At 42.3% G+C, this 9,046-nt stretch overlaps 1 protein-coding gene across 17 annotated transcripts in view; it reads right to left on the bottom strand.

Annotated features, from left to right (window-relative positions):
* The window catches only part of SOX5 (SRY-box transcription factor 5), a 1,031,820-nt gene extending 1,023,355 nt beyond the window's left edge, over positions 1–8,465 (bottom strand). For 11 of the 17 annotated variants that reach the window (XM_074006399.1, XM_065523880.2, XM_074006409.1 and 8 more), the window contains exon 1: positions 8,228–8,465. The gene's annotated coding sequence lies outside the window, so the exon portion shown is untranslated. The remainder of the gene's footprint in view (positions 1–8,227) is intronic. The other 6 variants (XM_065523881.2, XM_074006410.1, XM_074006408.1 and 3 more) reach the window with 1 other exon arrangement.
* Positions 8,466–9,046: the final 581 nt, after the last annotated feature.

The raw sequence follows: 9,046 nt of genomic DNA on the forward strand, positions 1-9,046 counted from the left end.
GTGCAGAGGAATACTAAGCATCACAAGAACTTGCATGCGAGCTGCAGTCTACTCCTGATAGTACACATCAAACAACGTCAGCTCTTAGTGGTCCTGAATTACACCAGTACATCTAGGCAGACATCGGATTTTGCCATAGTTCCTAACCAGAATGGGGATGAGCCGGCAACTACGGAATGATGTAACTGCCACAATGGAGGATAAAATCCAAAGTCTCGTGAGAGGTACCATCTAGGAAACACACCGTCAAAAGTATGAACATCTTTTTCTTTTCCTCTCACAAATGTAAGTTTGTCAGCCTTTTTAAGTAGAGACATTGAAGCAACCCGTGCTCACTCCTCAGGAAAAAATTATGCCAAAAGCTTCACAGTAAGCAGTCCTTATCCTGGGCACAGATTCCCTAGAGGAGTCCCTCGTCTGAGGAATGTGTCAAAAATTAGCTCTCTTTTCCTGCCTCCCATCCTCCTTGGATTCCGAAGTTGTCCCAGTGCCAGTTTCCCACAGTACAACACACAGAACCACCTAAAAATCTGGGTCAAAATATTAGGGGTCCTAGCAATCCTACTGAAACTTACAGGCTAAGTGAGTGTCTTCTTGTATCCAAAAAGAATGCTTCCTTGCATACACAAAAGTGTTGCTCTCAATCACAATCCTGATTACCAGTCTGACTGAGTCTAAATGACGTGGTCTTCATCCTCCACCACAACCGCCTCCCCCCGACTCTGGCCCAAAAAAATAGCAACAACTCAATTCTCAGTCCAATAACGTCTTTTCTCAGATGTTGTTCTCCCAGTGGGTAGAAGAATGAACTATTGCAATGCCACCAGCTCCTCTACAGTTTCTTTTAATTTAAAGTTACAACAGGAGGGAAGAAAAGAGACTTTCTATTAAGGGACAACTCCCTGAAGGGGCTCTTAGCTGACAATCGAAGGACTGCTCATGGCAGTGATCAAATCCAAGGCAACAAAGTGCTGGTGGCTCTGTGACTCATCACAGCAGGAGCTCGCGCTGAGGGCCACTTGAGTTCAGTGCTTTGTGGTGCTGCAAGTTGGTTTAGGAACAGTAACACAGGGGAGCAAAGACTTGCAAGGTGTTTGAGGCTCAAGATAAAATGCAGACTTCCAGTGCGTTGCTACTCAACTGAATAGAAAGCCTAGAGAGGTAAGGAAATGAACAGAGTTCTGCCTCATGTTATAGGGCAAATTACCTGAAGATGGTCAAGGTCAGTTGGTATAGCTAGTGTTCAGTTTATACGCTGATAAAAAATAAGGATTAATGGAAGATAAATGAACCAAGCTATTTGTAAATGACAAACGTTAAAGATGTTTGCTTGCATAAACAATGCCTTCCAATTATATGAAATATCCATTATTTAGATATGTTTACAATCACCTGATAAAATTCATCTATACCTTTCAGATGCATTTTGTGAGTACACTGAAAAGAGTGCAAAATACACTGGGCATTTCCTCCATGCCACAAACAGTACTATGGACTTAGAGATGATCTCATATAACCTAATTTAATCCCAATTAGTGAGGTGATACTGCCATTACACTCATTTTGCAATTGAGGAAAACAAAGCTCAAAGAAACTCAAAACTCAAAGAGACCTCAAAGCAATTGCCAGGTCTCCTGTGTGTGAGTGTGTGTGTATGTGTGTATGAGAGAGAGAGAGAGAGAGAGAGAGTGAGTTCACCTGTCTAAAGCAAGTGAAGTACTACTAAACTGGGCTATACTGCCAAACCATAGCTATACCACTCAGATCTCCTGTTTTGAGAGTGTAATTGACTTACTTCCCCAACTGCTTCCCCTATAGCTCTAGCACCACTTAGGCGCAGAGGCCATGCTTCCTGTAGCTGCTCCCAGCCAATGACTGACAATGAGGAATGCTGATACAGGCCATTCTTTCAAGACAGATGACTCTTCCAATGGCTGGCTCTTATTTGCCTACCCAAACCTTTCATAGACTGCACTATAGTCAAACTTCTTCCTACTCAATCTTCTTTCCTTGCCGCTCTCCTTGCATAAGTGTCAAACTTGTCTCATGGTCAAAAGGCTCTCCTGGCCTTGTCCTGCCCTCTCCCCCTCTCCCCTAAAAAACTTCTTACACATCTAATCCCATCTTGGCATCTGCTTCTTAAGGAACTCCAATTAATGCAAAAAAATACATTTATTTGATGTTTTAAGAAGCCTTTCCTTTATCTTTGCTCAGTTGTACTTACAGACAAATTCTGTTTCATTGGGAAGAGAAAATAACCACTAATTTCTCCATGTTTCTTTACCACCTCTTCAAACCAGGCAATGGTATATTTATGGTGCCTTTCTCCTTGCACCCAATTTAAATAAACAAACCAACCTACAAGTTTCTCTTTGAAGTACTGTTGCCTCCAGAGAGGAAAACACTGAAAAATCAGATGGATTTCTTTTTCCACATGGACTTTCTCTTTATCCACGGTCCTACAGCTTAATATAATGCAGAGGTGAATGACTATCAAAGGATTAAATATCAATAAATTTCCACTAGTTCATATTTGCTAATAGGAAATCAAAGAGATAACAAGAGGAGAAATCTACAGAATTAGGTCCTAAAGTTTTTATTTATCCTTACCTATTATGTAGGGTATAAATGTTAATTACTGAAAAAGCACTTAAATGAATAAAAGATAGAATTCACACTTGCACCAAATACAGCATCTTAATAAAATCACATTGTCAGAGATCATATACAGACGTTCACTGAATCACTGTTTTAAAGTGTTGATCTCAGCCTCAAGAAAGTGATACATTTTTTTCTTTTTAGACTCAAATAAGTTCAAAGTAAGTACAAAATGAAGCTTCAACCATTATTAATGATCAGAACCTAGACTTGACTAGGAGAGAGAGCTGAGTGTGGCTAACATTTATTGAGCATCATAGTTCATGACAGACACTATGCTAGGCATTTCACACATAGTGTCTAGCATAATCCAAACAATATCCCTATAAGAAAGGGCATCATAATTTGCAGTTTAAGAGGTTAAGAAGGCCGGGCGCGGCGGCTCACGCTTCTAATCCCAGCACTTTGGGAGGCCGAGGAGGTGGATCACGAGGTCAGGAGATCAAGACCATCCTGACCAACAGGTGAAATCCCGTCTCTACTAAAAATACAAAAATTAGCTGTGTATGGCGGCACATGCATGCAATCCCAGCTACTCTGGAGGCTGAGGCACAAGAATCCCTTGAACCCAGGAGGCGGAGGCTGCAGTGAGCCAACATTGTTCCACTGCACTCCAGCCTGGTGGCAGAGCAAGACTCTGTCTCAAAAAAAAAAAAAAAAAAAAAAAAGAGGTTAAGAAAAGGAGGTAGAACCCTGTAAGTTCAGATCTCTAAATAAAATTTTGGATAAATCACAGACCTACACTGAAAAATTCCAAATGAGATACCTTTCTCCTTTCCTGGTTCCTTCCTGAATTCCCTCACTTCCAACAGTTTAATTGCTGTTGAAGAAAGAAAAAATGCCTTAAGCCACCAGAGAATATAAACTGGATATCAAACTAAAGTCCGCTCATCCCTATGACTACTGCATTATTTTTACTCTGTGTACACAGGATATCATACAAGCACAGAGTAGTTGAATGACATGTAGCTGAGCATCACAGATACAAGCAGGTCTTTGTTTTGGGGTGTTTTGTTTTTACTTATAATGAACTTTAAGAAATAGAAAATGAATGGACTTACACTTGTAGAATTCAATGCCACCATCACTAGTACTCCCCAAGATACATTTTTATGGCTCAATTTTTAAGGATGGCTATTTAATGGTTATTTACATGTATTCAAATTTTTCCTAATTTTGTCAATATGCTGCCCCTACTGAATGTCATCCTTAACTGCAAGTGAAATCATTAGCTGTCTATAAGGTATGATTTGAGTAGTATTGAAAAAGTCCTCATGCATATAAATATTTACTCCTGGCAGCTTTCCTTGATACCTGCAATTGCCACAAGTTTATCTCTATGGAATTAGATGACCATAATAAACTACCAAAATGATAACAGTAATATCATCTAGTTTGAGAATTAAACCATAATGAATGAATAACAACTTTAAAATAGTTAGCTTATGAGCCAGAGGTTAAATGGGGCAAATGGGGCAGGAATTCAGAAGGGTCCATCAAGGTAAAATGGACTGTCAAGGGCCCGTCCTGAAGGTCAGGACCCTCACTGGGAAAGCATTCAAAAGTCCCATGTAGGCAGCTAAAGGAGCAGGTCTTTGGAGGAAATAACCCCCCCAAAATTCCCCTAACTAAAGTTAGCCTACCTTTGACCTTGACTCAATTTTAAAGACAAGGAAATTGAATTTGGTAAAATTTCTTAAACAGTCCTACAGAAATGTCCCCATATGGCCCTGCTAAAGCAAACTAAAAGTGCCTGATTGTCTGCCCTTCTACTGAGCCTTAAGCACTCCATTTCTCCCCTCTTAAATATCAAAATTCATTATATTTAAGAAAAAGGTTAAATCTTTGCTTCATATTTTTAAAAACCTCACTTTACTCTTTTATTAACGTCAACTTTTCATGCAAACGAACTCTTGGTTAATTTAAGATCATGAAATTACTTCTCCACATCGGAAATCCCTCTCATAAATATTAGGTATAAGTGATTATTTACGTTACATCACACACACAAAGTAAACAACAAAAACCCCACTCACATTTGAGAATCATTTACTATTCCAACTCCCCAAGCTCCCCCAAATGGGAAATGGAATAACCAGACTGATCATAATTGGATTAAGAACCATAATTCTTTAATTCATTCATCAAATTGAGGCATTTGGAACAGTTTATTTACAGAGTTGTTTAGACAGTTTTGTGTGGTGTTTTTTAAGATAAACCAAAATGCCTTTCTGAAATAAGTTTCAGATCCCAAATCATTAACATATGAAAACCAAATGTAGACAATTTACAAATGGGTGTTTTAAAACAATGTTTGGAACAAAATTGGACTTTTATTTCATTAACTATCTACAAATCTAAGTTCAGGATATAGTTTATTTGAAACAGCCAACCACTTTATTCGCCTTTAAAATAAATCTTCATTTCTCAGACTAAAAATTTTTGACCAGTGCGTGAGGGAATGCATTTGACTTCAGGCCTAGACAAATAAGTTTCCAGGTTACTCTCAAAACTCTAATTATAGCATTCTCTACCAGTGAAGTTGATTAGCTATTGGGTGAATCATCCAGGTTATGCCAATCAATTATATCCAACAATTGTAGCTTCTGGAAATCTAAACAGTGTGCAACATTAGAACTCTCCGTTATTTGAAATCCAGTGTATTTTAGGAGATTAGGAAACATAAATTTTGTCCTGTAAGTTTTACTTTTTTATATAATCTGAACATACCCTCAAATCAATGATTACTTATCACTCAGGAAAGGAACAGAGCTTTTTAAGAAGGCAGTACATCCTGTAAGCACTATATCAAATTTTAAACTTGCTTTGTAAGTAAGAAAAAAAAAAATTCTTTAAGCATTTAAATTCATTCCTTTAACTGGAAAGGGAAAATTTAGAAATTTAAATTCTCCTTATCACTCACAACTCACCCCCACTGAGGACAACCAAAAACATGCCAACATACCTGAGTATAAACTTCACTCTTTTGCTATTTACTATTTATATACTCCACAGATAGCATCTTTCTAAGTGTATATATTTTTTTCTTTTACCAAACCACGTGTCAGTCTAAACAGGATGTGCACTTACATGTATAGAACTAAGTTAATTTGAATTAGCCATTGGACCTCAAATGCCTATTTACCAAAGAGGTTTGGGAGTTTTGAATTCTGTATACAACATCCCATTCAACCAGAACTGTTTAAGCTCAACAACAAAACTAATACAAGGTTTCCATATTAAGAATTGAAGTTTTTCCTGTATTAAGAGTTTACACTTGCAAGTCTGTGTCGGATTGGATCAATACTACCCATTCAAAAAGGCTACAAAATGAATTTTTTAAAAACCACAGCAAACAAAAAACTGTTGATTCTTCAGGAACAAGGTTGTTAGAAGAGAGACCACTGGAAAGAAAGGGGGGAAAAAAGAAAGAATTTCAAGCAAGTATGCTACTATGTAATTAACACAAACAACTAAATAATTATGCACATCCCTTCCCACCCCCACAATTAAATGTTTTTAAACAACTCATGTGATGAAAGATCTACCTTTTAGGCAAACAAAAGCAATCCCTAGCAGTTTAAGGATTTAAGGCTGTATTGCATCAGTTTTAAGTGATGCTTATGATTTTTATCTTGTATAGTTCTGAGGAATAAACAGTTGATGGCATAATTTGCAGGAGAACGCTGCACAGTGCCTAAAAGAACTGCCACTGTAAGTACTTATGATTTTAAATCATTGTGGCTGAATTTATCTAGGCTTCTGCCTGGGAGCTATATTTAAATCAGGAAGAAGCACCCCTAGAAACTTTGTTCCATGTATCTGCATTTGAAACCAGATTCCTTCCCTATCTGAGCTAACAGCAATTCTCATACAGCTGAATTCCTTTAAAATTAGACAGATCAAAATTTAGCAGTTCTGTAAAGGCTCTAAGAAATCGTCCTCCTTTTAAATGCTATAAAAGTCAAACTTGAAAAACATTTCCGTATACTTTAAAGCCATCTGGCCCTTAACCTAATCACTCTTGGCCATCGAGCCTCACTCCCGTAATCCTGATCAAAAATTCTCCTCTGGTTTTTCTGATGGAAATGTCCATTGCCTAAAAATCACCCACGTGCCTACTTCATTGGCCTGTTTGTGTGTGTTTGTGTGTGTGTTTTCAGGATACTAGGGGCCATTATTTATGAAAAGCAAGGAAACAAATCACTGTCCAGTCCCTTTGCAGATTCCCACACTTACTGCCCCAAATCCCACTCGGTCCTGCCCTTGGCTAAAGAACTGTGCTGAGCCAGAAGGCAGTCCCTGGGGACATCTCCTTATGCCTTTCTTGACAAACTCCTTTGGCTATCTGGGTATGTGAGGATCTCAACTGGGTTCCAGCAAATCCCTAAACTTTTGTAAGAAAGTACAGTTGACTGCCACCCAGAGTGCCTGGACTGCCTGGCACCGAATGTAGGGTTCTGCATATTCACAGGATTTCTCGTCTTGACCTGCTTTAGCTGAGAAGGGAACACATTAAAATGAATTCACATTCATCACATTCTGAATTTAGTCACAGAAACCAACGTCTTCAGATATTCACCAGGGTCAATCTATTTATTAATATAGTCGCTTTGCAAAGTGTAGGGAAAATGACTACTAAAATATGTAAACAGTGCTTCGTGTGCATCCGATCAATACTCAACAAACTGCTGCTCTCCAACGCAAACATTTCCAAATCCAATTTGATTTCAACTCGTATAACCTCTTTTCATTGCTTCTTATTGCTGTAGCCCGAAAGTGCAAGCGAGATTTCCCAAACCCGCGCTTAAAGTGACACAACACGTGAGTGGTCTTCACTTTGTACACTGAGTGAGGAGGGGGAAAAAAAGTAGTTGCAATTAAAATTAAAGCTTCCGGTCTCTGAAATCCCTAGAATCCTGAAGGATGAGACTTGTTTCCGAAATTCCGGGCGGGAGGGAGGGGGAATGGTAGGGAGAAGGATTGCAGAAAGCGAAACAAAAAGACGAAAGAGTCGGGGGGTGGGGGTGACTAAGGTTAGGGGGTGGGCCGGGGGTCGCTCTGATATCCTAGAAGGGCTAAGGGGCTTTGTCCAACTTTTAGGGTCTGGCCTTGGACGTTCGCCGCGATGCCCAGCACAGCCCAGGGTTCTCCCCGCACTCCTGCCCTCCTCTCGCATCAACCACCTCCACCGCCACCACTTACAAAACAATACCAGCAACAGTACGCAGGCTTCCCAACAAAAATAGAAAGTTATCCCGTCTCCGGGTCGGGGTCCAAGCCCGCGCTCCAGGGTCCCCCGGCCAGCCGCCCCCGGGGATGACAGGGCCACTCCGCGCCTCGGGCCGCCTCCCACCTCTCCGTCACCCCCAACCCAGTCCCCCTCCCTCTGTACTTGAGGAAACTCCGGCGGCGGCCCCCTCCCTCCTCCGCGGCTCTCCAGCTGGAGCCGGGAACGAGTGCTGAGTGGCGGGCCCGGCGAGCGGCAGAGGGGAGCTCTGCGCCTTGGAGGTCTGCCCACAACAACATCGGGACGAACAACAAAGTTAAAACGCAGCGATTCACGCACCTTACCCGGTCTCGTTAATGCCTCCTCCGGCGTGGGATGCAAAGTGGCACAGAGGCGGGCTGGGGGCCCCCGGGAGGAGACTGGAGATGGGTTTTGGTGGCTCGCCTTTTTCACTCTGTGTGTGTGTGTGTCTGTGTGTGTGCGTGTGTGCCGGTGTGTGTGTGTGTGCGCGCGCGTGTCCCTCTCTCTCCCCCCGTCTCTCGCTCGCCCGCTCGCTCGCGCTCCCCGTGTTGCTCTCAAGGACGAGGTGAAATCCCTTTGCTGGTCATGAGGCGGCTTCAGAGACAAACAACACAATGCGAGTGCAAATAACAAAAGGCAAAAAGACAGTAGGAACAATGGGGGAGGCGAGGGCAGCGCACCAGCCGGCGGTCACCGCGGCCCGGCGCCCGCCCCGGGGGGTGCGGCGGGGGCGGGAGCGGGCGCGGGGGCGGCGCCGGGGGCTCCCGCTCCCTCCAGGTCGCCCCCGAGCTCCCGCAAGCCCACCCTGACCTCCTTCCTGCAGCTCGCCGCCCGGCCGCCCTCTCTATCCATCCGAAGGGAAGGAGCCCCAGAGTTTTCTTCCCCGTCTGCTGCAGAGTAACTAGATTGTTAATAACGCGGCGATTACCCACACCGTGCAGGAATTTTTTTTTTTTTTTTTAATCTGCCCTCCACTTAAAGGAGCGATAAAAATGAAATGGCAGGAGTGGAAGGAGCCAGGGAGAGCGGGATATCTCTAGATCTCGATGGAGCTCGCATCTGTAAATACGCATTCATGTTTAGTCAAGTCCCTTTGTCAACTTCTTCCCGGCGCCGGAGCCTCAGCCGCTGCCCTGC

The sequence above is a fragment of the Macaca fascicularis genome, chromosome 11 (assembly GCF_037993035.2).
Source record: "Macaca fascicularis isolate 582-1 chromosome 11, T2T-MFA8v1.1".
Lineage (NCBI taxonomy): Eukaryota > Metazoa > Chordata > Mammalia > Primates > Cercopithecidae > Macaca > Macaca fascicularis.